Source organism: Sinocyclocheilus rhinocerous, unplaced genomic scaffold, assembly GCF_001515625.1.
Source record: "Sinocyclocheilus rhinocerous isolate Xijiao unplaced genomic scaffold, SAMN03320098_v1.1 scaffold515, whole genome shotgun sequence".
NCBI classification, from domain to species: Eukaryota; Metazoa; Chordata; class Actinopteri; order Cypriniformes; family Cyprinidae; genus Sinocyclocheilus; species Sinocyclocheilus rhinocerous.
Window position 1 is genome coordinate 77,891 of NW_015660140.1, and position 19,491 is coordinate 97,381.

Here is a 19,491-nt window from a genome sequence, read left to right on the forward strand (position 1 = left end):
TGAATTTATATGAATTATCGTAAGACACAAAATTTGTTTAATATTTTATGCAACACAGTAGGAAAAAAGTGTCAGAGAAAATAAAAATGTTGTACAAAAATTGTATTTCTTATTTTTATTCGTCTTGTCAGGATACAATTCATTTAACATTGACAACACAATAGGGAAAAAGTGTCGCAGAGAGAACAAAAAAAATAAAAATGTAGGTTATACAAAAATAGCCTATTAGCTATTTTTATTCATCTTGTCAAAATACTAAATTCGTTTGACATTTTTCTGTTAACAGAAGGAAAAGTGTAGCAGAGAAAAATAAATAAATACGATATCTTTCATTTAAAATTATAGGCTAAGCAAAATATAAACAAAACCGAGTTGAACGTCCTTCAAGGACAGCGCATCCACACTTTGCTCCATCCTTATTCTGCTCTGTCACTCATCGACAACCTGCCTGTTCTGTCTGAGGGCCGTATATTTACCACCGGTACAGCCTGCTCTGAGCATCGTTATGCACATGCTGCGCACAGACCACGCAAATAAAACGCGTTACGTTTAAAGCATGCGTGCAGCGCGTGCATAACAGTCGCGCAAGCTGTAACGGTGGTCAATAAGAATAAAGCGCAGATATGCTGTTCTAAATGGACGTCGAGAACGGGATATTGTTAGACCATCCGCTCCCGTTCAAATTACAACAGTTACCGACCGCTACCGCGTTTTATTCGGGAATTTAATCCAACACAGAAAAAATCCGGTCGGGTCCCGCGGGAATGCAGACCTCTAAATTATAACGTACACTGTAGAATTAGGAAATATTAAAAATATTAATTTTGAGATTTGCTAAAGATTACATTTTAGATTATACATAGATTATATAGCGTGTTTAAATATTAACTTTAAAAGAGGTTTAGCTGACAAAGCTAATGTAAATAAAAAAAAAAAAAAGGAAATTAACATGTATGATTGAACATCCATCAACCAATACAAATACAATTTAATAAAAAATCTTAAATAGGGTGAATTCGGGTAATCTGGGACACCTAAACTCCAGTGTGTTTATTTCTTGTTCTAACAAAATTTAGTCAACAGGACTTTTACTATAATTTTAGCATAGATGTAATGTGACTGAAATCACATGACTTAATTGGGGTGATTCCACAGAAAGGGGTGGGGCACTTGTCAATCAAGAAGCTCCCCTGGGAATTGCATGACAAGGTCAGTGACAGGATTCTGACTAGATTAATGTTAAGGACATAAATCTGTCATAAATAATACAATGTTCCTAATTGTTGTCAAATTATGTTTGTGATCTATTCAAGCAACAAAATATTACCAACATTCTTTCTTCTGGTGTGGTTAGAAAACATCTAAGGGATTTCAGAAAAGTCTAATGTGTTGATCTAATGTGTTAGATAGATATCGAAATAAATCGCAGAAGTCAAAATTGCAAAAAATGTCCCAGATTACCCGAATTCACCCTATCAGCCATTTAATAACTGATATGATTCCAAATACCAAAAAAATTACATTCCAATTTTTCATAGACGTGGAATGATACATTTGTTTTTTTGTTTGTTTTATGCATTTTGATGCAATTAAAAATCCTGCCAACTGAACTGCATCAGAGGAGGTGGCGGCCAGTGGCATGTAAAATAAATAACGAACTGGCATACATTACTTTTTAATTGTTCTGAATTTAGAAGAAAATTGTAAATCAAACTGATTATCATGAATCAAATCAGTCAAAGATTCACAACCCTAATGTTCACGCTTTCAGACTTCATATATTAAGTTCTTGACAGCATCCTACATCAAAGAAGTGCTCAAAATCAACAATGACGCTCCACTATATTATAACCCCTGCACAGACATTGATGGTTTCGATGTCTGCCAATAGCTGCTTTCGCACGGATAGCAGGGTGCTCACTTCCTAAGCTGACCCTAGGGTGCTGGAAATAGTCGTGACACATGAGGCCGTTCAGAGAAAAGAGCAACCAGCTGTCCGTGCACATATTCTATCATCAACTGTAATACATACAAAACACCCTCACAGGAATATGAACAGGAACAAAATGCACACAGACACCCTCTTGAGTGCACAACACTCCTCCTCGAGTGCCAAGCAGTAATTTGATATTTTTAGATGGGCACTCTGCTGTCTGTGTGGTGTTGGCACGAGTAATAAGTGCTAGTTGGTGGATGGTTTATGGAAAATATTATTTTAGAGGCTCCCATTCATGTTTCCCAGCTTGAGCGCTTTGGAAAGCTTAGGTGTTACGCTGTTAAATGTCATGCTACCACGCTGCTCGCAGTGCGATAAATGTCCAAATTAAGACCTGTGGTTGGTTAGTAAAGGCCAATAAAAAGGCCTTGTGCAGCTAATTTGTCATTAAAGACCCCATGAAATTGCTTTGATAAGCGCAGTTTCCTTCCTGTGCCGGCGTATTTACTATTAAAACAGGAATAAGAGGTAAGGCGTATCAAATCGCCTGTCCCTTTTTTTCCACAGCCATGAACCATGATTTTTGTTTTTTTCTAGTAGTCATGGCTGAAATGCAGTAATCCATATAGTTTTTAGAGTCCTTATAAAAAAAAACAATAATGCAAAAATGCAGTTCATGCAGAGAATTTTTGTGGGGCTTAAAGTCAAAGCATCTATGTATCCGATAACTGTTCAGAATTTGTAATAAAGAAAATAAGTCTTATTAATAGGTTAAAATCAGTATTAAAAAGTGGCATAGTAGCCTATATATGTATACTTCTTTTAAAAAACATGCAGTTTTAATGAGGCTTATGCGTAACAAACTTTCGTATTCTGTAAAAAATATGGAGCTGTTTTACTCAAGTTCCTTCAAAGGAGATACCAAAGATGATCATAACCAATGTCCATCACAAATGGAGATTGATATCTAAAAGTTTTGACCTTGATTAGTAGGGATGTAGCGATTAACCACGAGCCGGTTGAAAATTTATTAAAATATGTGACGATTCAAATCGGTTGAGATGCTAAACAAATCGCGACTCAATTAGGGGTAGTAGTTTATATGAATGTATGTCTGAGGGGAACTTACTGTCTTTCGATGGTACTTTTTTATTTTCCTCTTGCCTCTGTATAAAGCATATTAAAGTTCATAAGTGCAGGCTGCTTTGTTTACAGCAGAAACCAAGGAAACGCTTTAAGTGCCACCTGCTGGCAGAGAGTGAATCTGCTTCTCATTTAGCTCGTCTGCTGTTGCTGTTTCATGCAGATATTTTTTTATGCATAGTTTCACAAAACTTAAAGGGGTCATATGATGCGATTTCAATTTTTCCTTTCTCTTTGGAGTGTTACAAGTTCTTGGTGCATAAAGAAGATCTGTAAAGTTGCAAAGACTAAAGTCTCAAATCCAAAGAGATATTCTTTATAAAAGTTAAGAGTCAGCCACACCTACCTAAAACGGCTCATTCTAACACGCCCCAACATACCTACGTCGCTCTGTGGGAAGATTTGCATAACGCCGCCCAAGTCGTGAATCGAACCGAATCGTGAAATCAAAATCGTGAATCAAATCGAATCGAATCATGAGTTGAGTGAATCGTTACATCCCTATTGATTAGGTGTCAATGAGTGCGTTTACATGCACCCTCTTAATGCGATTATAATTAGATTTTGGCAATATTGCGATTAAACTTTACCTCATGTAAATGCAATACTTCGATTTAAATAATGCGATTAAACTCATAATCGCAGCAAGCATAATCGTATTAACATAGGTGGCGTACGCCGATTTTAATCGAAATATACAGGCATGTAAACACTTTAATTGCAGTATTGCCGCTCTGACCAAAGTGCGCATGTGCTTGTGACGTACATGAATGACATGACGCGCACCTGTAATAATACGCAGATTAGAAACGATGGCGGGGAAGAAAGCATCGCATTTCTGGGGAAAACAACTCGCTGCCACCAGTATCTGTTCCTTACCCTCATCCAGAAATGGCAAGAAGAACGCGACGACAGCATAGGCAAACGAATTGCCATCACATTTCTATGGCACTGAAAAAGTATGGAATACAACCATACAAACGTGTTTTGCATTAAATAAATTAAAACAGCGGCCAGTAACACACCTGCTCTTTCTGAGTCCATCATTTGTGCTGTGAAGTGGGGTATGTGAATAATGGCAGTAAAAAAATAACCACAATTCTTAGTAGTGGTCGACCAATATGGGTATTTTGACAGCCGATGCCGATATCTTGGAAAGCAGGGTGGCCGATGGCCGATATAAAGCCAATGTAATTTTATTTATTTTAATTAATATTTAAGAAATTTGAAATCATTTGAAAATTGATTAAAAATAATTTTGTAAAATAAACATACTTATACTTTAGAAGACAAAGCATTTTTCACAAATAAATATTTAATAAAAATCTAATTGAATAGGAAGTAAACACTGTAACCAACAGGGCACTCAGTATTCTGGAAAGTTTGTGAGCATTGGGAATCATATATATATATATATATAAAAAAAATTTTTTCCAAATAAATCCAAGGTAACACTCATTTTACATACAGCCCATAATGAAAATGACATGAATATGACAGTGGGCAAATGCATAAAGTGCGTATTATAATGTTTGCCTAGTGTGTACTGTGTATATTTATTATGTATATATAAAGACACGCATACAATTTTTATTTTGAAAATATTTACATGGATTTACATTTAATATATAAACATAAAATTTTTCTTAATTATATACATGCAGTACACACACATATTTTATGTAAACAAAAACTTTAATATTGGATGCGATTAATCACGATTAATCATTTGACAGCACTAATTTTTAATAATATTATAAAAAATTACTTTTTCTGACAGTAGTTTTATTATTACACATTTAAAGTTTAGTAATTTTTTGGGGAGTATACTAGCTTAAATGTTGCCTTAAATCTAACAGGCACACAGACTAAAAGCCCCAGAATTAAACATTTTATTTCATGGTGTCTTTAACTTAGATAAAACACAAAATGATATTTATCTGGTTTTTTTTATTCTGTTCCTTCAGATGTGAGCTTTATTTCAAACATTCTTGCTTTTACCCTGAAGGAGGGAAGAGTTCTCTTTTGAAAACATCTGTAAGTCTCCCGGTCATTTCAGTGATATTTTGACACATTTGCCAAAATTATGTTCTAACGGCTCGGTGACAGTGTGCCTGCAGCAACATCTAGTGCACTAGAGACAGCCCGTGGCTACTGCCGACCTGTCTTTGTACATTACCCTAACATGCCAAGAGAAATGAGAACTACAGCGCTTTGATTATAGATCTACATTTTATCCAAGTGCGTCAGTCAGTGCGTCATTTTTTTTTTTTTTAACAATTGTGCAATCTCAAGACTGAAAGATTCAGTGACGACAGACACATGATAGACCTGTGCACCATTTACTGACAGGTCCGAATTTTCACCCATTACCCCAGTGTGCAAGCAGTCCTACAGTGTCATCTGGGACTGGTGCCAGTTGCCGAGGAGTGACAGCCAAACAACAACAAGCAGCCATGTATTTCCATGTGACTAAAAGAGAAAACAAACACTCTTCAGTTCTTAACACACACTAAAGTACATACTGGCAAAGCACAGACTTGTTTGATGGTGAGAAGGGCTTGTACAGGGTGTTTCTGTTCTTCCTCTAGCTTCCTTAAGTAAACAGCTGTTCAGGGTGAGGCTTTGTGGATTCCTCCACCAAATTTATTGGAGGGCGTAGAGTTACTCAAAACTTAAACAAGAAGCAACCATGTGCATTTTAGGCATTTCATTTTGTAACAACAACCAAACTCTTAACACCACTTAGCCTGGTCATAAATTGAGCCACGGCACTTTATTTAAAAACACATTCATCCTCATGATAGCTTAATGAAGTCAATGACTTAACTTCGAGAAGCAAAACATCGAGAAGCAACACAATGTCCCACATTCTTGTTTAAAAACATTTAAGAACGTCGCTATTTCATAAACAATGAGAGATTAATGTGGTCACCTCCTCTCCTCCCTCTTATGTCATGTTTTTTTGTTTAAATGTCTCTTCAGCCACAATGTTCTGCTACAAACAGTCCCAGAACCTGTTCCGACATCTTCACAACACCGTCATGTCGCTTTACAGAGAATTAGCCATTGTGTTTAAAGAGCACCTCCCAGCAGTTCCTCAGACATATCAATGACTTATTGTTCTTTTAGTGCTGCAATGGGCATGGTAAACGGGCAACTTGCCTTCCTTTGAGAATGCCAAACGAAGAGCCAAATGTTGTCGGGGATACACACAAGGCTGTCTTGTGAGTACTAGCATTCAAAGCTCAGAGGGAGCGTATGGAAAGTATTGTGAGAAGAGCAACAGGGAACATGGAAGATGGACGATGGGTAATTCACTCCTAGTTTTGTGGAAAATGGTCTCATTTCTTAAAGGGGTCATATGATGCGATTTCAAGTTTTCCTTTCGCTTTGGAGTGTTACAAGCTGTTCGTGAATAGATAAGATCCCTAAAGTTGCAAAGACTAAAGCTTATTGTTGCTGCCACCACGTTGTGAAGATTTTGTGTGTTTTGTTGCGAAAGCAAAACTACTTTGTTTGGCCTTCCAAAAGAGGACACGACTAGAAATCAGTGGTTAAGTTGTATTTACAACACTGTTCCAGAACAGTTCAACCCAAATATTCAGATGTGTGCAGCGCATGGTTCGGTATGTGCTATGTTTAGGCAAAAACTATACTGTCAAATAAAAATAAAGAAAATAAGAATAATATATCTAACTAATAAATACAATAGAGTAAAGATACAAATAAAACAGTGATATTTTTAGTTTTTTTTTTAGGTAGGTCTAACAGTTTTTAGGTATAGAAATTGAATAAAGTAATGAAATGTAAAACAGCATTGCATATTTGACTGTATAAACGCGCTTCGGATGAGCGCATGCACAAATCTACTCACTGCGCGCGCGAGCTCGCGTCCTCTGGCACTTAAATGTTTAAACTGGCTAAGCTTAAATGAGTTTAGCTTAAACACAGATATCAACGTGTGCTGTTCAGGTCTCACCTGTGCGCGCACGCTATCAGCACCCGGGTGATGACGGAATAAAGGCTCATATTCCAGCATACGGCATTCGCATTGAACAAGAGTGAATGGTTTGTCCATGGTTTTTTTTTCATCGCTGTTGACTGTTGACAGAAACATATATTAGCCGAACCCTGTTTGTTTTTCTTGTTATTTATAGCAAACCATATTACAGATGCGTTGTCAGATTTAAGTTGAACTGCGGTCTTAGTGCGTGCCGAACCGTGTGTGTAGAACCGTACGGTTCGATTTTTTTCAGCGAACTGTTCCACCCCTAATGTACAGTATGTGGAAAATAATGTGGTTTTTTTTTACCTTAAACCGCATAAACACATTTCATTACACCAAATACACAAAATAATGTTCTTTTTAGCAACATCATATGACCCCTTTAATTAAAGGGGTAACTCCAGTTTTACCTGTTGTAGTTTGTTCAAGTTGTGCACAAAATAGATGCTGCTTTTCTGCACTTTCACTTCGCACGTCTCCGTCAAAAACTAATAAAAAAAATACAATTAAAATGTAAATAAAATCTTTCAGTTTAATATTTGATAGAAATTCAAAAAATGTTCCCAGGTGAAATTTTCTGGAGTGTCTTTTCAGAGCCAAATTAGGCCTGTAATGTGTCTGCTTAAAATTCAGTGTAAAGACGTTGTATAAAAGCCACATTAAATTATGCCAGCTCTAACCCACCACCTCTGCCCTCGGTATCAAAGTATACAGCTGTGATTTTAGTGTAAATCCGATCAGGATTTTTGAGGCCGATCCCCGATCGCCGATCACAGACAGCAGTATCTGCCGATATGATCACCGATACCGATCTTTTTAAAGCCTTATTTTTATTATGTAGAATTATTTATAGTAATACTCCAATCAGGAATTTTAGACATTTATTCAGGGTCTGAATTTCATGTTTGAAAATGGGGGGAATTTCCCTCTTATAGGTGACTCTTGTGAAAGGGGATTTTTTTTTATTTGAGGGGTGGAGGGGAGCATTTTTTTGACATTTAAAAAAAAAAAATATTCATCTCACCTAAATGTTCGATCATACAGTGCATTTTTGTTTTACACTCGTGCAACTGTTGCTATGGGGTTAAAGCAACAAAAAAAAATCCTGAGCCTGAACTTTTTTCCGGGGGTTGGGGGTTGCGGGGGTGGACACATACACAGGGTTATTTGGTAAACAAAAAAAAAGAAAATGATTTTCCTTGAAACCAACTAGTAACATATCTGCCATTGCCATTAGCCTTTGACAGGCTCAGACTACAGATTATGGTGGGATATTTCAAACAGCAATACCAAGAATGTTTACTCACCACAATATGGTGCAAACACATGTAACATTTAGGATGCTTTTGATATCAAGTTTTGCTGGTTAGCTTTGTCCTTGACGGGGTACAAAATGACCTACAATCTAAAACGTGAAATTTCTGAAATTGTTTTGTTCAAAATAAATAATGGTAAATTAAATACTAGGAAATTAATATAAAATAGGAAATATACAAAGACAGTTTACCACAGAAAACTATAGTTCAGTTCAATTAACAACAACAAAAACATTAAAATGGTCCAAGAACTGGTAACTTAAACAGGGTTCGTACAAAACTGCATAAAATCAGATCTACTGTCACAAGCGCAAAGAATAGGAGTGGCTGAAGAGAGGATCGCACAAACTGAAGAGGACGTCTCAGCCCTTCAACACAAAGTTAAAAAACTCGAAGAAACAACTGAATTTCTACGAAACTAGGTACAGGATTTGGAGGGCAGAGGAAGGCGTTCTAATCTGAGACTAATTGACCTGCCCGAAAAAACATAAGGATCTAATATGTGTGCCTTCATTGAGAATTTATTCCCCACGATTCTGAAGGATGAGTTCAGCTCTTTTATTTTTGTTATCACTTGGCCATTTGACTTCTAGCAATGTCCAGTGCTTCCCATACATTGAGTTATTCGTGGCGGCCCGTCACAGTATCAAAACTGACCACCACAAATAGATTTTCCAAACTATCAGCTGAGACACGCCAACGACAGTGACAGTTTGACGGAGTAAAGGCACAACTTAGAGACATGGAAATTCGATACGGGATGCTTTACCCAGCGCACCTGATAGTCACGCACGACGGCCAGCGTCATGTCTTTAAATCTGTCGCGGAGGTGGATGGCTTTGTTCGGTCAATACGTACCACTGCTTAAACACTGTAACACAAGTAAGTGTGGACTCATAAGGACTTGAACTCTGTGTTTAGTTATCAAAGTTAAGGATACACTATAATTTCTATGTTCAAGTTGTCAAGATGTTTAAATTTTGCGTGGAATTGAAATTGATTATATTCCAGCAGAACCGGAATATTTCGGCTAATCACCTTGCTGGTTTAAATGCATAGTTTAAATGGTTTTTTTCTGGACTTGATCTCTGTGTTTAATTATCAAAGTCAAGGATACACTATAATTTCTATGTTCAAGTTGTCAAGATGTTTCAATTTTGCTTGGAATTGAAATTGATTATATTCCAGCAGAACCGGAATATTTCGGCTAATCACCTTGCTGGTTTAAATGCATAGTTTAAATGGTTTTTTTCTTTCTCCAATATTTTTATTTATACGAGTAAACAAGTTCATGAATAGATGCACATGAGTCAATCTAAACTAGGCCGATGTTCTATAGGGTGGGATTTAGTATAAAATTCATGGCCCAGTTATGTTCTTCATTGGGTAGCGAGCCCGGGGATGATAGTAATGAGAGCAGGCTTGCTAAATGTTGCTCCATATTATATGGATCAAACATGTTTCATAACCAAAGTTCATTGTAAGGGGGATTATTATGCTTTCCATTTGGGGGAATGCAGGTGGGGTGGGATGGCGGGGGATTGTTTATGTAAGCTTGTTTTTTTTTTCTTCATCGTACGCCCTGCATCTACATGGTTATATAAGTAGGTAAATGGTTAATAACTCGGAGATAAATATTTGTAATATTTGTATAAGAGGACTAAATAATTTGGTAAAACTTAAACAAGTACTAGGTCGACTGAAACGAATGAAATCAAACATAATCGTTCTACAAGAAACTCATTTATTAAAAGAAGATATTAGTAGAGTCACTAAGAGATGGCCAGGACAAGTTTTCAATGCATCTTTCACCTCTCGAGCCAGAGGAGTCATGATTCTTATACATACTGTAAGTCCGTTAGGGAGATACATAATTCTTAATGGTATAATTTTGACGTCACATATTAATTTAATAAGCATATACGCTCCTAATGTAGATGACCCTTCCTTTTTTCAGAATTTATTTTTCACTATATCAGCATATCCTGGAAATTATGTAATTGGAGGAGATTTTAATTGTGTACTAAACCCAGAGTATGATCGTTCTTCAGGAGTAGATAGTACCCATCAACAGTCCAAAAAAACTATTTTGAAGTATATGACTGATTTAAATTTAGTTGAGATTTGGAGGTATCTCAATCCAAGCAAGAAAGAATATTCATGCTTTTCAAATACATATAAAACATTTTCAAGAATAGATTATTTTCTAGTTTCTAATGGTTTGGTGGCGAAGTTAGGTAAAAGTTGGTATGATAGTATCCTATTGTCCGATCATGCTCCTATTACGTTTACAATCCAAATAGATAATCTTGTACTCCCCCCTCCCAGATTTCGATTTCAAGCAAGTTGGCTTCTTGATCATGATTTTGTAAAATTTCTGGATAATAAAATAGACCTATACTTTTTAGTCAATACAAATCAGACGAGTGCCTCAGTTAAATGGGAGGCCTTCAAGGCATATATTAGAGGGGAGATATTAAGTTATACAAGATATAGATCCAAAATTTATCAGGCACAATTAGAAAACTTGGGGAAACAAATTAAAATACTGGAACAGCATCTGTTTAGCAATAATGACCCTGCAAAGCAGAAAGAAATTTGTTTACTAAAAGCCAAATATAATGAAATAACTAGTAGTAAAATATCTAAGAATTTAATGTGGCTAAAACAGTCCTATTATGATCAGGGGGAAAAATCAGGAAAACTGCTAGCGTGGAGAATTAAAAAAATACAAACAGATAGAGCCATCAATTCAATTTTCTTAGAGAATGGGGAGAAAACTGTAGATCCATTGGAAATAAATAATATTTTTAAATTGTATTATGAAAATTTGTATAAATTGGAAAACACCAACAATTTAGAGGGGCAAAATAATTTTCTTGATAAAATTCAATTTCCAAAATTATCAGAGGAGACAAGAAGTAATTTAGAGAAGAATCTAAGTATAGAAGAGCTCTCAGAGGCTCTACAGGACATGAATAATGGTAAGGACCCTGGGCCGGACGGCCTTCCGATGGAAATCTACAAAACATTTGCAGGGAAAATTCTACCGCACTTACTTGAAATGTTTAATGAATCCTTGGGAAAAGGAATATTACCCCCTTCTCTGAGATCAGCACTAATTACTCTTATATTAAAACCAGGTAAACCTCCCAATGAAAAATCATCTTATAGGCCCATATCTTTAATGTCATGTGATACTAAGATTCTTTGTAAGGTCCTAGCTAAAAGAATTGAAACGTATATACCAAACCTTATCATGAACGATCAAAATGGGTTTGTGCTTGGAAGACAAGCCTTTCATAACATACGAAGAGTCTTAAATATAGTATATAAAAAACAAAATGCCAAGGACCATGCAATTTTGTCATTGGACGCGGAAAAAGCCTTCGACAGGATTGAATGGAGGTATCTTTTTGAGGTGCTTAAGAGATTTGGGCTGGGTGATGGGTATATTAAATGGATCAAATTACTTTACAATGATCCACAAGCAGAAATAATAACAAATAATCAAATCTCAATGCCCTTTAATCTAAGTAGAGGCACACGTCAAGGGTGCCCATTGTCCCCTTTGTTGTTTTTATTCGCAATAGAACCCCTTGCAATGGCAATTCGGAGTAGTCCAGAAATTAAAGGTATAATAAGTGAGAGAGAACACCGTTTATCTCTGTTTGCAGACGATATTGTCATTTTTCTTAGTAATCTAGAATATTCTATTCGAGCACTTAAGACTTTATTAAGAGTATTTGGAGAGTTCTCAGGGTACAAAGTTAACAATAATAAAAGTGCTTTGCTATTATTAAATGGGGATGAAAGGAGAAACTCTACGAACAATAGGCAATTTTTCAATTCTCAGGAAGGGTTTACATATTTAGGAATTAAGATAGTCCCAAATATAAAAGAGATCATTTCAATTAATTATGACCCATTAATAAAAAAAGTCATGGATTCGCTCGAGAGATGGAATGCATTGCCAATCTCTATGATTGGACGTATAAATATTATAAAGATGTCAATTCTACCTAAATTCTTGTATCTCTTTCAGTCAATTCCTCTTCCTCTTCCAGCTACATTCTTTGTAAGATAAGAACAACAAAATAAGAATTTTGTTGTTCTTATCAGGTTCTCTTACTTGGGTATGTGTTTTCTTTTATTTATGTATATATATATATTTTTTATGTATTGTTCTGTATTAAAACAACTGCAAATAAATATATTTGGAAAAAAAAAAAAACATATCAGTCGACCCCTATCATACACTTGGAAAATTATGAGCTTTATCACGCTCTTAGACACTAGGGGTGTGACAATACACTTACCACACAAGATGAGACAAAATGCAGATACTTGGTTCACTAGAACGAGACAATGTTTTAATAATTTAAGAAATTTTCAAATGACAAAATATTTGTCTTTTAATCACATAAAGTAAACCAATGCAGTTGCATTTTGAAATGTTTTAACTAATCTAGTGCTTAACTAATGATTATTGATAAGAACAACAAAATAAGAATTTTGTTGTTCTTATCAGGTTCTCTTACTTGGGTATGTGTTTTCTTTTATTTATGTATATATATATATTTTTTATGTATTGTTCTGTATTAAAACAACTGCAAATAAATATATTTGGAAAAAAAAAAAAACATATCAGTCGACCCCTATCATACACTTGGAAAATTATGAGCTTTATCACGCTCTTAGACACTAGGGGTGTGACAATACACTTACCTCACTCACAGAATGAGACAAAATGCAGATACTTGGTTCACTAGAACGAGACAATGTTTTAATAATTTAAGAAATTTTTAAATGACAAAATATTTGTCTTTTAATCACAAAAAGTAAAACAATGCAGTTGCATTTTGAAATGTTTTAACTAATCTAGTGCTTAACTAATGATTATTAGGGATGCACCGAAATGAAAATTCTTGGCCGAAGCCGAAGAAAAATGAAACACTGGGCCGAAGGCCGAACACGTTTTTTTTGCATTTTTCCCCCATTTTGCCAATTTTTTTCACCATTGCATAAATTAAATAGCCAAAATGTGCTTTAAAAATATTTACTTAACACTGAACATTTTTTAACATTCTAGCAAACATTATACCAATAAAACACAATTTAACTTTAAAATTAATAAGTTAGTAAAATAATATTTTTTGGCCATTTTTGAGACCCCCTTCTTGAATCAGGCATGTATTTTTTACTGTACAAATAAATGCAGCCTTGCTGAGCAGAAGAGACTTCTTTTAAAACATTAGAAAATATTACAGATCCCAGTCTGAACACTATGTGTGAATGCTATGGCCTAATAAATGTATTAATTTATTAGATTTTCCTCGCGCTTTGGACTTTGAACCCTGGCACCGCGAGCTCATGCAGCGCTGTTTGCATATATGCTATTCGTTTGTGTATTAGAAAACACAACGTTCTGCAGTTTATTTAATTGTTTAAGGGCATTTTGCTATTTCAGTCATCATACAGTAACCAGCAACAACCACCCCTTCCACTTCTCATCGGAGACATGCGATGCAGTACTAAACAGTCTCTCGCTGTCGGTACTTGAAATAATTTTCACTTTTAAATGCTTCCACACTGCTGACATGTTTGCTGCATTAGTGCGTGCCTCTATTTGATCGCGTCACGTCATTGTTCGGTGCAATTTATTCAGTCTTTTCGCTTATTCAGCCGAACACCAAAAGAGCTTTTGTTGCTATTTTCGGCCAAATAATTTTGGTTTGCTGAACATTCGGTGCATCCCTATAATCAAGTAATCTACTGATTATTTTGACAAGTAATCTGATATTTTTTTGTAATACAAATAGAACTAAGTGGAAAAACAGGCTTTAATATGACTATATTTATATATAAAGTAACGATGAGGCAATAATAATTGGCCTCAAATAAAGTATCAAAACCAAGTACATGGTTTTATTGAACAACACTGTTAAATACATAATATAATATGCCTGTATCATAGACTGTAAAAAAAAGGCCTATATTTATAACAAATACCTGCAGAGGGCGCCAACAGCCTGGTGAGGTTTCACGTGATTCAACATTTAAATCCATTTAATTTTAATATTTGGCCACATGCAAAGTCAGAAACATTTATTTTGAAATCGCGATGTACAATAAATCGCATATTTAGAAATTCTCATACATTGGTAGGCAAACTCATGAACTCGAACGTGATATCAACGTGTTTTTAAATGTAGGACGACTATCTTTTTTTCCCCCGCAGCCAAACGCTGCACACCAGAAATCCGGCACGGTGCCGGAGAACTTTAAGCCCTGACAATAGCTTACACACAGCACAACACAGTTGCTCAAGCAAGTAGCAAAACATTTCAAATACTTTTCTTACGTTATCACAAACATTCTAAATTAAAACTTACCACTGACAGAAATAGTCAGCTCTACTGCCTTTTTTGCATTTGAATTTTTATTATAAGCAATTCTGCGGTTCATAAAGAACTTTGCTTTCCTACCTCCACGAGTGCAATCTGTTATTGCCTTGTTTATCTAAAAGTGCTCTTTTCTTTTAAACCTAGCCAAAAAGCCATATGTGTTGACTGTGAAACACAGTAGACTTTAATTATATGCATTTATGGTGTAATTACTACATTTTGCAAATAATGCGCTGTCACTTTAATTCAGCACGTGCAGCAAACTCGGTGTGGAACACAGCAGGTGCGTCATCAGCTTGAGATCGGTTTATGAGATCTGCCTTTTTAGAGACCGCCCATCAAACATCCCAAAGCAATTATCAGGCGATAGTGATCAGTAACCGATCAATCGGAGCACCCCTAAAACATAATTTACTGTATAACGCAGAACGTCACAGAATTTGCAAAATTTTGGGTGGATACATCAAAAACAGGTCAGTACACTAAAATCAAAACATGATATGGCCTAGTGTCTGTGAATATTAAGCTGCAAAAAGACTATTTAAATATGAATCCTGCATGTTCTGTGTGAATAAATGCCGCAGACGCACGGTTTCATTTACTACAAACATACTGAAACACGAGTGATGCTCGTGGTGATTTCAGCCTCTGCCGCCTCAATTTATGAGTGCATGAACACAAGAACAATCTCTAGAACTGCTCTGAGTCATTTCATGAGCATTTTACCATTTCTTTTGAGAAAAACTATCATCATATCATATACAAAGAGAAACTCAAAGGTTTTCACAGCAACCTGTCAAAATAAAAGTTCAGTTTAACTTGAAGAAACTGTGACAGAAATATATGACAATGTAATGATGATAGTACTACTACTACTGCTGCTAATAAAATTATTATTAAAGGTCACATATTTTACACCTTTCTGGAGTTTTATTTTAGTTTTTTTTGAAAACCAACGTCACTGCACCCGTTTACCAAGAAATTTGAGCACTTCATGCTTCCTTCTGCTGACCAGCTTTTTGAAGATGCCGATTTCATTTTCCAGCAGGATTTGGCACCTGCCCACACTGCCAAAAGCACCAAAAGTTGGTTAAATGACCATGGTGTTGGTGTGCTTGACTGGCCAGCAAACTCACCAGACCTGAACCCCATAGAGAATCTATGGGGTATTGTCAAGAGGAAAATGAGAAACAAGAGACCAAAAAATGCAGATGAGCTGAAGGCCACTGTCAAAGAAACCTGGGCTTCCATACCACCTCAGTAGTGCCACAAACTGATCACCTCCATGCCATGCCGAATTGAGGCAGTAATTAAAGCAGAAGGAGACCCTACCAAGTTATTGAGTACATGTACAGTAAATGAACATACTTTCCAGAGGGCCAACAATTCACTAAAAATGTTTTTTTTATTGGTCTTATGGAGTATTCTAATTTGTTGAGATAGTGAATTGGTGGGTTTTTGTTAAATGTGAGCCAAAATCATCACAATTAAAAGAACCAAAGACTTAAACTACTTCAGTCTGTGTGCATTGAATTTATTTAATACACGAGTTTCACAATTTGAGTTGAATTACTGAAATAAATGAACTTTTCCACGACATTCTAATTTATTGAGATGCACCTGTATATGGTAGTTAAATAGCCCCTAGACCTCAGTTATCGTGAAAAAAGCCAGGAAATTTCTGTTTTGACAATATGTGACCTTTAAAGCATTATTTATAAAGGAATATTTACCAGAAAAAGTATTTACCAGAATTTATTTAGCAGAAAATATAAATACACAACACAGCATTTCTGAAGAAATAAATAAAATACTTTTTTTAATGAACTAGAGATGCTTGATTCTTAACATTTATTTTAACCATTTAAACGGTGTAGAAAGAAGTTAGAACATTAAATCCAGAAAAAATTAAATGGAAAAAACGGAATTTGGAAAAAATAAAATGGAATTCACAATTTGAGTTGAATTACTGAAATAAATGAACTTTTCCACGACATTCTAATTTATTGAGATGCACCTGTATATGGTAGTTAAATAGCCCCTAGACCTCAGTTATCGTGAAAAAAGCCAGGAAATTTCTGTTTTGACAATATGGGACAATATTTACCAGAATTTATTTAGCAGAAAATATAAATACACAACACAGCATTTCTGAAGAAATAAATAAAATACTTTTTTTAATGAACTAGAGATGCTTGATTCTTAACATTTATTTTAACCATTTAAACGGTGTAGAAAGAAGTTAGAACATTAAATCCAGAAAAAATGAAATGGAAAAAACGGAATTTGGAAAAAATAAAATGGAATTTGGCAAAAAATAAAACAGACTTCATGTCATAACTGTAAATGCACATTTGCCTCCTCTGAATAGTATTAAAGAGTCTGTGTAAAGTGAAACTTCAGAAGTGCTTCGGTACCATCTTTGCAGTGTAGCAGTGTATCTTTTAAGGTGTCTTTTCACAGCCAAATCAAGGTTGCTCTGTGCCATCTTAAAATTCAGTGTAAAAACATAATGAAGCATAAAAGCCAGATTAATTTATGCCAGCTCTGATCACTTCAGCCCCTGGTATCAAAGTATACAGTTGTAGTTGCTGTGTGAATGCCACTTCTGAGCAGCATTAAACAGTCTGTGTACTGTGTACTTCAGAAGTGTAGAAAAGCACTTCCACCTTTGCAGTATAAATTCATAAAAATGTGGTGTGGTGAAAAGCGACCACCCATCTACAAGATTTTAACTGGCTTTAAAGTTCAAACTGTTTATTCGCTTTGCATTAGTTAATGTTCACTATAGTTCTTGTTAATAAACTCATAAATCTTATCTAATGTAGGCCTGGCTACATAAACACTAAGCGACTGTTGCTGTCTGATCCTATCACAATATGTACACACAGCACATGCTGCTGCACATGATGCTCTAGCATGAAATACAGGTTTTAAACTCATCTCTGCATGTGTGTAGAAACATTCACATACATGTTTAATACAATCTAATAACCGATTTTTAGGCATTCATTGATTATTATTCATCGTTCTGCCCATTCAAAACTGTGGAGAAGCGTGTGACCTCAATAGCAGGTGAAGTCTCTTTTATAAGTCCATAAAAGGACTGAAATCTGATATACCACTAAATGATATCAGCACTGTGAGGAAGACAGAGCATGAAAGGCTTCCAGGATATTTGAATGCTATTTAAATAAATCATTTCAGAGTCTTGTTTAGCTGATTCATCTCTCATAATATATTCCAATCAAGAGCAGATTGAACACCAACTGTAAATTGTACACTCCTATGATTATATATCAAAACATACAGTAGGAGATGAGGAAGGGAGTCTAGTCACATTCATTTCACACATTTACACAATCGACCATACTATTTGTCCATTATGGTTTTCATCTTTAACTGAATTAACTGGCCATTTTACCTGAAGCATACAGTGGGTACGGAAAGTATTCAGACCCCCTTAAATTTTTCACTCTTTGTTATATTGCAGCCATTTGCTAAAATCATTTAAGTTAATTTTTTTTCCACATTAATGTACACACAGCACCCCATATTGACAGAAAAACACAGAATTGTTGACATTTTTGCAAATTTATTAAAAAAGAAAAACTGAAAAATGCTCAGTATTTAGTAGAAGCACCCTTTTGATCTAATACAGCCATGAGTCTTTTTGGGAAAGATGCAACAAGTTTTTCACACATGGATTTGGGGATCCTCTGCCATTCCCTCTTGCAGATCCACTCCAGTTCTGTCAGGTTGGATGGTAAGTACATTAATGAGGAAAAAAAATTAACTTAAATGATTTTAGCAAATGGCTGCAATATAACAAAGAGTGAAAAATTTAAGGGGGTCTGAATACTTTCCGTACCCACTGTAAGTTACTCAATATAACATAAAGGATCGATCCTGAATATTGACTGGTCAACACAGCAGCCATGTTATATTCAAGGATACAGAGTGCAACAGTCAGGTTCCAGAAGCAAAAATCCCATTTATCTTTAAATAATTTATCTCTATAGGGTAATTGGTAATTTAGCATTAACATTAAACTGTCAAAAACAGACCTACAGTGAGAATCGAGGTTGTTAATTGGTGGTTTTGTTAAAGCTGCAGTCCGTAACTTTTTTTGGTTAAAAATGATCCGAAATCAATATTTGAGCAAGCACATAACCAGCCAGTGTTCAAAACTATCGCCTTACTTTAGCCCGATTCACCATGGTTAGCTTATAATAATGTTTTCTAATTTGAGTGGTACGGGTAGGTTTTCTATGTGTTTATGAAACACATGTGAATGAAATTAAATTATGTTCCAGTTATAAATGTGCTTCTGATTACAGATAGCCTGGGATTACACAAGATTTGTATTTTAAAGACAACCAGTTCGAAGGGAGCATACTTTGCTTTTTGGGTTAAACAGAATTTCTTAATTTGAAATTCGAAGAGTATGACAATTAGATTAGACTGTGCAGAAATTGAAATCTACACGCTAATACACACTATACTCTAAGTCACCAATGCTGATGTTGTTAACATTCATCATTTGAGAATAAAGTATAACAATAACAATAATTTGAACGGTTTGATGTGATATGAGCTAACCGATCTTTAGATTTAATCACCAATGGTAGCAAGATTTATGGTAATGCTTTTTTCCTCAGTTGGTCAGAACAAAGGTGG

General features: G+C 35.4%; 1 protein-coding gene across 4 annotated transcripts in view; it reads right to left on the reverse strand.

Moving 5' to 3' along the window:
- slc20a2 (solute carrier family 20 member 2) overlaps positions 1 to 19,491 on the reverse strand; it is a 59,348-nt gene that overhangs the window by 33,030 nt on the left and 6,827 nt on the right. Inside the window, exon 1 of one of the 4 annotated variants that reach the window (XM_016533979.1) lies at positions 3,150 to 3,161. The exons of the other annotated variants lie outside the window; for them this stretch is intronic. The gene's annotated coding sequence lies outside the window, so the exon portion shown is untranslated. Of the gene's footprint in view, positions 1 to 3,149; positions 3,162 to 19,491 lie in introns of those variants that run through there. 4 annotated transcript variants of the gene reach the window in all.